Source organism: Balaenoptera ricei, chromosome 2, assembly GCF_028023285.1.
Source record: "Balaenoptera ricei isolate mBalRic1 chromosome 2, mBalRic1.hap2, whole genome shotgun sequence".
In the NCBI taxonomy this organism is placed as follows: Eukaryota; Metazoa; Chordata; class Mammalia; order Artiodactyla; family Balaenopteridae; genus Balaenoptera; species Balaenoptera ricei.
The window spans coordinates 175,664,141-175,675,140 of record NC_082640.1 but is presented as its reverse complement, the minus strand read 5'-3'; the positions used below and the strand labels follow the sequence as shown (position 1 = coordinate 175,675,140).

General features: G+C 43.7%; 1 protein-coding gene across 1 annotated transcript in view; it reads left to right on the top strand.

Annotated features, from left to right (window-relative positions):
- The first annotated feature begins 9,529 nt into the window (after positions 1-9,529).
- Positions 9,530-11,000, top strand: part of TC2N (tandem C2 domains, nuclear) — a 46,980-nt gene continuing 45,509 nt past the window's right edge. The window contains exon 1 of the mRNA XM_059914843.1: positions 9,530-9,606. The gene's annotated coding sequence lies outside the window, so the exon portion shown is untranslated. The remainder of the gene's footprint in view (positions 9,607-11,000) is intronic.

The window sequence follows — 11,000 nt, the reverse complement described above, 5'->3', positions numbered from 1 at the left end:
CAAGCAGAAATTGTATTGCTTTTATGACCTAGCCTTGGTTGTCATATTCTGTTATCTCCACATTCTGTCATTTCCACAGTAGTCTCTTGGTCAATCAGTCACTATGGTTACCCTAGACATGGGGGAGAGGACATAGATCCCAACCTTGATGAGAGGAATTTCAAAGAATTACGAGCATGATTTAAGCCACCACACCAGCTAATATGTTTCCTTATGTTTATGACTATTCAAGTTGGGTTTTCTGTTATTAAGGGCAGAAAACACTCTTATTGATAGAATTAGTGTCATCTCAGCTGTGGGCAGCAGAATGTCTTATATTAACCACTCTCAATCACAATACCAATTGTAAAATGTTTACTAATAATTAGTTACTAGTAATTTAATACTTAGGTATTGAAACTAATTTTTTTTGCAAAGCAGAGCAGAATCAAGCTTACCACTATAATAGTGTAAGTGTCATTTATTTTAATTCTAGTAGACTTCTCTGAATGGGTGATAAGAGGATGGCATCAGAGCAAGGATATAGTTCATGGGAGCATTACTCCAGGTTGAGAGCTATTGGCCTAGATACCTCTTTGAGCAAGATTTGGAAGGAAATTTGGAGTTTGTGTACTAAAGTGTCAAATACATTTCCTTCTCTGCATATGCTGTAGCTAAGCCAGTGAGGTGAAAGACTTGGGATCATATTTGATACTCTCTTTCTAATTCCAGTCATCTTTTTGGGGCAAAGGAAGGAATAAAGGAATTCTTCTTGATCATCTGCACTGTTCTACCCCACAATGAACTCTAATAAAACAAATCATTTTTAAGTGTCCACTGTGTTCTTAGCACTCTGCTAGGTGTTGCAGATATAATGATGATAAGATGTGGTTCTTTAGAAACCTAGAAAATAAATAGAAGGCAATAGAAGGCAATTGGAGAGCATCAGGAGGCTATTTAAAATTAAGTGCTAAACCAGGTGTGTAAACCAGCCTTATAAAGAAAAAGGGAGTGAAGAAGAGCCGAGCATTTACTGGATTTCAGGGTGCTTCCCTACCAGAAGGTACAGTCCCAGATCACTTGGTCCTCCCTTCCTCAGCCAGCTATGACTAGACTAGGATGAACATTTGACCCAGGGATGCCCAACCAGAGACCAGCCAATAACCTGTGCTTTGTGTGGAAACTGGCTGGAAAATATGAGCTGAGCCCATCAGATTCCTCTCCCAGGAATCTGGAAAAGGAGAAGCAGTTACTTGTCTTAGGTGGTAGGCCCTGAGCTCAAAGACCTGGTAGATTTGCCAACAAGGAAGTCATTGTGGAATTGTGTGCAGACTGCAGCTTTGAGGGACTGGAGACTCAGAGAAGCTGGACAGGATGTGTAGGTGTGAGAGAGAAGCAATCTCCTTGAGGCAGGGGGTTGAGGGGTGTCGGGCTGCTTCAGGTCCTGGCCTTTCTGAGGTCCACTTGTTCAGATCCTGAATTCCTATATGTTTCCATTGTTCCCTTACCAGGATAGGGCTGGGACTAGGATCCCATCCACTTTCAGTTGAATGAATTTGAGTGGATTTCTGTTACTTATAACCATCAGAGCTTTGTCTAGAACAAGTCAAGTATTTATAGATGAGGTGGTAATTTCCATGGGCCTTGAGGAATGGCTTGGGTTTATGTGAAAACAACTACGTCTGGGCTTCACAGTTTACCAATCAAGCCTGTGATTTCATAAAATAAGCTTGACTTTTAGCGTCACACACAACCTTGGGTTAAATCCTGGCTCCTTGATCACTTCTTTGTGATCTTGGAAAGGTTACTTATCTGTAAAGTTTAGATATCTTCTCTGCAGGGTTTTTGCAAGAATTTTAAAAAGTGTATGTATATGAACCATTAACACAGTGTTTGGCACATGATAAGTCAATGAAGAATGGCAGCTGTTATCATTCCAAACATATTTGGATAGGAGATGAGAAGTAATTTTCAACCTTGTTTCCAGTAACGTAAAGTGGTTTTGACTGAGTCATTTTGTATTTCTCGACATTTTGAAAGTGACTTTCTATGTTTGGGGGGGTGTGAGCCTGTGTGCACATGTGTTTGTTTGGCGAGGGCACTGTTTATCTCCTGTTTCCCCCTTTCCTATTGAAGTTGTAGTCACTCTGTTCTTGGACTAGTTATTGTTATTAATCAGACAGCCTGTATGTGATGAACAGGGGCGATGAGTTGGTCAGACTGCCAAGCAAGTTCATGTTTTGCAGGAAACGCCAAGTTGTTTCCTGAGGGGATGTTTTTCAGGAATGGAAGGGTATGCTTCACTGGCCTTCACAGACCCTGTTCTGTCCCCTGAGTGCTGTCACCTCGCGGGGTGATAGGATAGCTCTTTAAAAGCCGGTGCACGGTGCTGCCGTCCAGCTGTGCTGGAAGTGCTCTTGCATTGCTGTTGTTGTTTTTCCTTCTGGTAAATGAAACCCACGTCAAGTAGGAAATGGATTGCCGACCTCCCACATTTCCTCAAAAAATATCCCAACATTTTCAGTCCCATCATAAACTAGCAGGGTGGGAGAGGCTAGTGAAAGGCAGGGGGTAGTGGGGAAGGAAGGAATGTCTGAAAAAATGGGATTGTAAAGTGTTTTGAGACCCCCCCCCACACACACACATTACTAATTCGTATAAAGACTAATGCATATTTCAAACTAACAGATTGAGAGGCAATTATCATAAAAATATGGTTCCTCTGCCAACCACGTTTATTCATGAAGTCTCCTTATGGACTTGGAGCGGATTTAAAGAGAGGGGAAGAAAGTCTTGGCATTCTAAGCTGCCTGGGGATTTTGCTGGGCGTATGAGTTTTCCTAAAACTCTGATGAAAGCAAAACTCACAAATGATAGGTTTTCAATTTTATTTCAAATAATGATTTTGAGTTGCATTTGTAAACAACCGTTGATATTCAGAAGTAGCCTTCTGAAGAGTTAAAAATCTTTCTCTCCTCTGCTGTGGCAAATATTTAGATTTTACATCTAACCGGAAGAACAGAAAAAGTCAAACAGGATTTTACTGAGGCTGGGAAACTGAATCCTCTGACTTACCATTGGCCCAGTTGGTGACCCCAAGTGACTTGGGAGGGGAATCCTGGGCATGCTGGTCTGGAACTCTGGGGCCACAGTAGGGTAAGAGCACCTCCTCCACCCCATCCCAGAAAATCATGGCTGGAAGGTATGTCAGGCAATTATTGCTGAGTAACAAGTAGTCCCCAAATGCCATAATATAAAATGACAATCATCTATTATTTCTCACCTGTCTGCTTGTCAGCTAGGGATTAGCTCCTCTAGTCTGGGCTTATCTGGGATGCTCTGTGTCTCTTATCCTCCTTGGACCAGCTGGCTGGCCCAGGCAAAATCTTCTCACAGCATTGGCAGAAGCACAAGAAGGCAAGCAGAAACATCTGAGGCCTCTTTAGGCCTAGGCTCAGAACTTGAACACTATTCCATCTCATTTTATTGGTCAAAGCAAGTGACATGGCTGAACCTATAATCAAGGGGTAGGGAAATATATTCCACTCCTTGAGTGGAAGGAACTTCAAAGTCATGGCAAAGAGTATGGATACAGTGAGGGCTGAAGCCAGTACTGTAATCTACTACAGAGAAGAAGGCCTGTGACTCTGACTGTACACTTGGTGAGTGGAATCACACAGCTTATCTGCAACTGTGACAGACCACTCTGTTCTGTGGTATTGATGATGGCGATCATAACTTGATGCTATTAATCAATCAATATTCCTCCTAACTCTTCTAATTTTGGTTCCATATCCCTCCCCAGACAACCTTCTGATTATCATTTAGCTTCCTGTATGGCTGTTTCTGCAGGGTGTAGTATTTTCACCTTTAGATACAGATGTCTGGGACCTAAAATAATTCTATTTCTTATGTTATTTTAATAGACAGGCCCTATTAATATTAATAGGCCCTATTGTCTAGTTCAACCTCTAGTGAGCCTGGCTGAGTCTTCTTCTTTAACAGAGTTTAACTTAGTAAGCTGCAGGGGAAGAGAAACAAGTTTCTGAGCTTGAAAAGCTGAAAGTCAGTTTCCATACTATGATAAATTCACACTATGAAACCAGTGGGCAAGTAACCACCTTTCTGGGGAGACCTCTACCATGGTGTAATTTTTTGCCCAGATTTCCGTAGTTCCTACATATAACCCCAGCACTTTGCCTTTAATAATGGAAGGAAAGAAAGGTCCAATTCACATAATCCTCCTGTTGGGCAGCCAAGCACATGCATGGTGAACCAGAGGGCTTCAATCAGGGGAGCAGAACCACTAGATATTATTGATATAGGAATAAGATCTCACAGAATTATGGGAGAAACTGGGAAGTAAAGGAGAAAAAAAGAAAAAAACTCATCCCGCCACAAAGAGTCCCTAGTTTATTCAACTATGTGTCCTGTAGATTAATATACAGTCTCCTTGGTAAGATATTCAAGAGCCTTCAGAGCCTATCTTTGTATTCCTATCTTCCATCACTCCTTAGTACATACTCTGAGTAACACTGAATTTCCTGAGGCTCACAGGGAAACCCTTCAGAGTGCATGAAAGTGACTGACAAGGGCTGATAAAGATGATGATGATGTGATGGTGACGCCATGCTTGCTTTCATGTCAAGATGTCAGCATTTGGATCGGGTGGCCATCAGAGAGAGAGAAAAGAGCTGCGTATCCATAAAGATTTTCCGTTATCCATTTGGGACAAACTTAAAGTCTCTATGACCTTAATACTTTCTCTGATCAATTTTCGTGTTTCATGTTTCCCATGCAATGCCTAGAGCAGAAGAAGATGTTTTCTAGCGTTTTGTGTAATCTCTATGTCATCATTTACGGCAATGTTAATCAAGGTAAGTAAAGCTAGCTGTTGGGAAAAAAATGCCCCAGTATTAGTAGTTTACACAAAAAAGTTTGTTTTTCATTCACAACACAATCCAACCAAGATTAGTGGGTAGTGGGTGGTGGTTGGAGTCAATCAGAAACCAGGACATCTTCCATCTGGTTGCATTCTTAGCTTTAGCAAGGGTTAACATGGTTTAGCAATGGTCCAAGGTGGTCAAGGGATGGGAAGAGGGAGAGAGACTCCAAGTTTTTAATTGCATAGGTCCAGAAGTGAAACTCTACTCATGCTCATATTCCACTGATGAGATCTGGTCACACAGCTTTACCTAGATACAAGGCAAATGGACAATGTAGTTTAGCTTTGAGGCCGGAAAAAGGAATTAAGGTTTGGTGGGCATCCATGACTCTGTTGAAATGTCACTTTCTCTCTGAGCGGGTGCTTGATATACTACAGGCACTCAAAAATTTTGTTGAACAAGTGAATAAATGAATGAATGAATGACTATATATAGGCTTCTGCTGTTCTGTTTTTCTAAGGCAGAAAATGAGAAGGAAATCATTTGGAGGGAAGCCGAAATCGGTATGCCACACCCACTGTGTTCATATGACCATATATATTTGTAAAATTATTTCACAAGCACTCTAGGAATTCATATTCTTTTAAAGATTTGTTTTTCGTTCATTCAACAAATATTTGAGTGCAGCTACATGTCAGGGGCTATGGTATGTGCTCAGAGAACAGGTGGAAGTCATAATTCCTGTTTATTGGTAACTCACATGGAATGAGTTTAGTAGAAAGAGGGAAAAAAAGCCAATAATCGCAGTTATTGAGTAGGTGCCATGATGGAGATATGGGTGGATTATGGCAGGAATGCTGAGGAAGGGCACCTCATTCACTTTCGGCTGGGTGTTGTGGAGTTTCATCTTCCAGAAGAGGTGATACTGCAGCTGAATGAACATGAACTTGCCAGTTGATATGCATAAAATGGAGGTAAAGAGAACAGTAGTGCAAATTTGGCACCTTTGGGAATTGCAATTAATTCAGAAGGTCAAAAATGTGTGGTGGTGGGTAGTTGCAGGGGAGGCTGGAGAGGTAGGGCTGGATAAGTCACAAAGCATTTACAAACTGTACTAAATGAGGGAAGAATGAAAAGGGATTAGGACAGGGATTAAGTGATTTGTCTCCATCAAATGAAATAATACACACAGCAAAATCTAAGCAGCAGTGTTACCCACATCAACCCAAATTTCTTTTTCTCCTTAGATCTGCCTCAAGTAATGACATTAAACATTAAAAACACTAATGTTTAACATTAAAAAACAAACAATGAACAAACAAAAACCCACTCAGAATGTTGCAACAACCATCATTCTATGGGAAGAGGGAACACAAAGGCACAAAGAAAGGTGTACAATATCCTCCATTCGTATCAACGTAGCCTTGCCTCTGAAAGTGGAACAGGAAGGAGGAACATTTCGAAGAAAACAAAGGAAGTGGTTTCATTGTTTTCAAAGAACTCTGTCAGCAGAGTAGATCCTTCTAAGAAGCCTCTTTGTTTTTTAAATATTTATTTATTTATTTATGGGCTCCTTTTTGTCTGGATTCTTTTTTTTTATAAATTTATTTATTTATTTTTGGCTGCGTTGGGTCTTCGTTGCTGCGCGTGTGCTTTCTCTAGTTGCGGCGAGCAGGGGCTACTCTTCAATGCGGTGCCGCGGGCTTCTCATCGCAGTGGCTTCTCTTTGTTGCGGAGCACAGACTCGACGTGCGCCCGCTTCAGTAGTTGTGGCACACGGGCTCAGTAGTTGTGGCTCACGGGCTCTAGAGCGCAGGCTCGGTAGTTGTGGCACACGGACTTAGTTGCTCCGCGGCATGTGGGATCTTCCCGGACCAGGGCTCGAACCCGTGTCCCCTGCATTGGCAGGCAGATTCTTAACCACTGCTCCACCAGGGAAGTCCAAGAAGCCTTTTTAGATGGAAGAAAATTAGGAACAATTTGGGAAGCTCTTGTCTGGGGACTTCTGCATCAGTGAGGAGGTTGTTAAGGCTGTTCAGTCAGGGAAACAAGCACCTGGTCCAGTTCAATAAGGACTACTGAGCGTTCATTCACTCTGTTCCTCCAGCACATCTGAGTGACACTTTTGTGCCCTACACTATGATGTCAGGTGCTGCAGGGAGTAAAAGATAGGTAAAGGTCCTTGCCCTGGAGAAATAATACAGGAATCTAGAGGTTGCTAACCAAGGATGTGCTGTACTTAAGGGTCAATGAGAGAGAGAGAGAGAAAGTATATATATATATATATATATATATATATATATATATATATATATATATATATATATATATATATGTAACAAGGAAGAGCTAAATCGGACTACATGTTGGATCTGTTTCTTTTACTTTAACCTTTGCATTCCGCTGCTTTTGTTCACTAAAAGTATACTGTCTATACATAATGGCCTGCCCTTCTGCCTGAGGGAAACATCCGGAACCTGTCCACCTGTGGATGGCTACAGGAAAGAAGAAATTAACACATCCCTTCCCCGAGGCTGGCCATTCCAGGGGATATTTGCAAAACTTATGGCCCTTTTACTTTACTTCCTCATCTCCTTCCCCTCTCTGTGCTATAAAAGAAACTGGTATCCAAACCCCAGTAAGATGGTTATTTTGAGACTTTAGACCGCCATCTTCTTGGTCTGCGGGCTTTCCGAATAAAGTCGTATTCCTTGTCTCAACACCTTATCTCCGATTTATTGGCCTGTCCGTGTGGCGAGCAGAGCAAGCTTGGACTTGGTAACATATATATATATCTATCACACAGAGTCATTTGACGCTTAAATAAAGTACATTATCTACATACTTTATATAATATATATTTTTAAAGCCTTGGAGTCTTAAGTCCAGAGTCAATCTTGATTCTATACTTGGGTAACCACTGTTTGTTTGACCCTCAATATTTTCAACTGTAAAATGAGGATAAGAACAGCATCACAATCGTGAGGCTTAAATGAGATGACTCATGTGAAAGCTCTGTGTAAACAGTACAGAACTTTGCAAACATTTGTAATATAGTGAAAAATTATTGAAGGTGAATATATTAGGACTTAAAGCAGTGTTTATCAAAGTGTGTTAGTTGAAACATTAAGGCCCCAAGATGGTAACTGGCATTTCTCAAGAAGAGAGTTGTATGGTCTGGAGGAGAGGCAAAAACTTTACCCTCTTAGGGGTTCTGCCTGGAACTGAGAATTAAATTGACATAGACAGATTAACAGCAGCAACACATAAAGATTTTTTACATGTACATGGGAGCACCCACAAGACAGTGAAGACCAAAGAAGCAGTTAGAGCTGAGCACATACTAAGTTGGACAAAGTAGTAAGTAGTGAAAATGGGACAAAACAAAGGGGCTTGAGCTAGGGCAGTTAATAGTGGAGAAGTGGCTATGAAGATAAGGGTTAGTTTAACAAGGTTTGTTTGTATAGATTTCCCTCATCCTTGACTCCCATCTCTGGTGATAAGACTGTTTCTTTCCTCAGGGTAGCGGGAGGACATCGTTCACTTGGGAGTTCCATCTCCTGCTTTTTGGAAGAAAAAGGAAGATCAGAGGTCCTTCTTCCATCTGATTCTCAAGTGCCTTTAACTCAAAATAATCTTTATGCCAAAGTGGCATATTTTGGGGTGGCATATTCTGTCACTCCTCAGGTCCAGTAAATTTGAGAAATACAGGATGATACAAAGTAAAACACAGTTCTTAGGCCTTGAATGCCTTGTCAACTCAAGGAGTAACTATATTGTGCCTCTTTCCCCAGATTAATTTGTTCTCAGGATCTAGGCCTCCTCTCCACCTCCCAACCATCCCAACTCCCACTGCAGCATCTAGGGCCTGGAGATTAACAGAACCCATTTTGGGAAAGGCTACTCTCCAGGAAGAAAATTATCACCTTCAATTTACAATCCAGCAGCCTCTCAAAAGCTTAGCCATTCATCAACAGATAACGTAGGAATTCACTCAACAGCTTTCCAAGTACAGTGTTGAGATTTCCAGCAACGAAGGCAAAAAAGGGCCACCAGTCAACTCCTTGCCAGGGTGCCAGAGGGGATTCCAGCATAGAATGGGGGTGGGGCAGGTAGTGGATACCTTTGGGATTCCTTCCAACGTACCTGCTGCTAGCAAAGCAGTAGGAAATGTAAAGTCACAACAGTGAAGAGTTGCGAGCTGATTCTCAAAGACTTTATAATTAGGATGTAAACACTAAAGACCAGTAACACAACTAAGAAAAGTTTCTCTGCTTCCAAGAAGTTTCTCTGCGTGCAGAAATATCTTCTGGCAAGAGAAACTGCTCCTTCCTTCCCTATTCAAGGAGGTTCATCAGGTCAGCTGCTTTCCCACTATACCCCTCTCTATCTTTTATCTCCCGTCTGACCCCTCAACACACTCCAAACTCTGCCTGGCTTCATTTTATTCCTTTCCAGAGGGAGCACCCGAGAACCGCGGCTGGGAGAGGCGAGGAGGGGAGGAGCCGAGGGCGCAGGCGCCTGGCGCTCAGGTACACTGACGGACGGCCCCTCCCCGTCCCGCCCCTCGGCTTGCACCTCCCGGCGGGCGGGGCGGACCTGGGGAGGGCGGGGCGGGGCGGGGCGGGGCGGGGGGGGGGAAACCTGGGGAGGGGGCGGGGTCTCGGGGCGCGGCCGCGCGAGGTGACCGGATCGCTGTTGCCGCGGGCGGCAACGCCAGAACGCTCACTGCCTCGAGCAGGTAACTGGCCACCTCAGCGCGGTGTGAGGCGGGGGCTCCCCGAGAGCGGCGCGTGGAGATCCCGGGGACACGGCGGGGGAGGGGGCCGGGGGGTGGGGGGCTCAGGTGTGGGGTCGCCGGTGCTTCCCCGGCGAGCAGCGTGGCGCGGGCCTCGAGCGGCTGCTTCCCTACCCTCCCGATGGGACTCGCGGACGGCAGAGTAGCCTCGTCGCCCCCAGCCTCGCGGGGCCGAGTCTCCTCAGCGACGCCTGCTCTCCGGAGGCCTGAGGGAGGTTTGGGGCCCCTCGACAGCCGCGATTTCCGAGGCCGGGAGGGCAGGGACTCGTTTTGTGGGAGCACGGTGGGCTGTAGGTCCGCTGGGCTCACCGGTCGGCTCGTTGGGACCCGCGGGCCGGACGGAGGGGAGACCCCAGCCCCGGCGGGGCCGGCCGCGCGCCGTGCTCCCTGCCCTGGGCGCGCGCTTGCGACCGCCGGCCCCAGGTGGGCTCTGGCCTCTGGGTTAAGAAGAAAGCGAACGCATTTCCTTTGCCTGGAGAGTCTGATGAGAACCGGTTAGCGGATGGTTTTTGTCTCTGAAGTTTCTGAAACTTTTTGAAGCGGCGAAGGGCTGGTAAACATCACTTTGTTTTGGTTTTTGCAAAACATGAATTATCTACCCAGCTAGGTTTTTAGATTCGGTTTGTATCTATCTCCTCCAATTTTTTTTTCCTTCTTCTTTCTTTACTATGGTTTTCTTTAAATCAAGGAAGTACTGTGCGTGAATCGTGGGTATGTCGCACACAGGTGGACGTGCAGGTATAGGCAAGATAGATGCCAAGCCAAAAACATTGATTCCTTTAGAGTGCTTAAAATACAGCATGTAAAAGGATTGCTTTCGTATTTAAAATATACTGATTCTCACTTTAGGTAGGCAGTTAATAGAGGTGTTTTCCCTGACTGATACTGTTATAAATAGCCTGGAAATATTAAGAGTTAATAGCAACACCACCGCCTACTTAACCAATTTAATATTTCCATATGGAACTTTATCATGGCTAAAAATTGCTCTTTCTGGAAGGAGAGATTTATATTGCTTGCCTCTGAGAGCTGGGATTCGAGGAGATTTGGTTTTTTATCATATATTTTGTATTTTGTGGTTTTTGCTAATGACTTTGAGTGTCTTCATAACTGGAAGAAAAAGCCTTCATAAAAATTTGCTTTTTTTTTTAACCCTTGAAGAAGAAACAATTTTAAGTTCCTCTTGTATTTTATTGGCTCCACTTGAGTTATAATTGTGTATTCACAAATAAAACTAACAAATTGAGGGGCTAATTCAGGTTGAGAAAAAATGAGTTTGTGATTCTTGTAGGACATCTGGCTGAGCTGCCTAGTTGGCAGTTAGATATGTTGGTAGT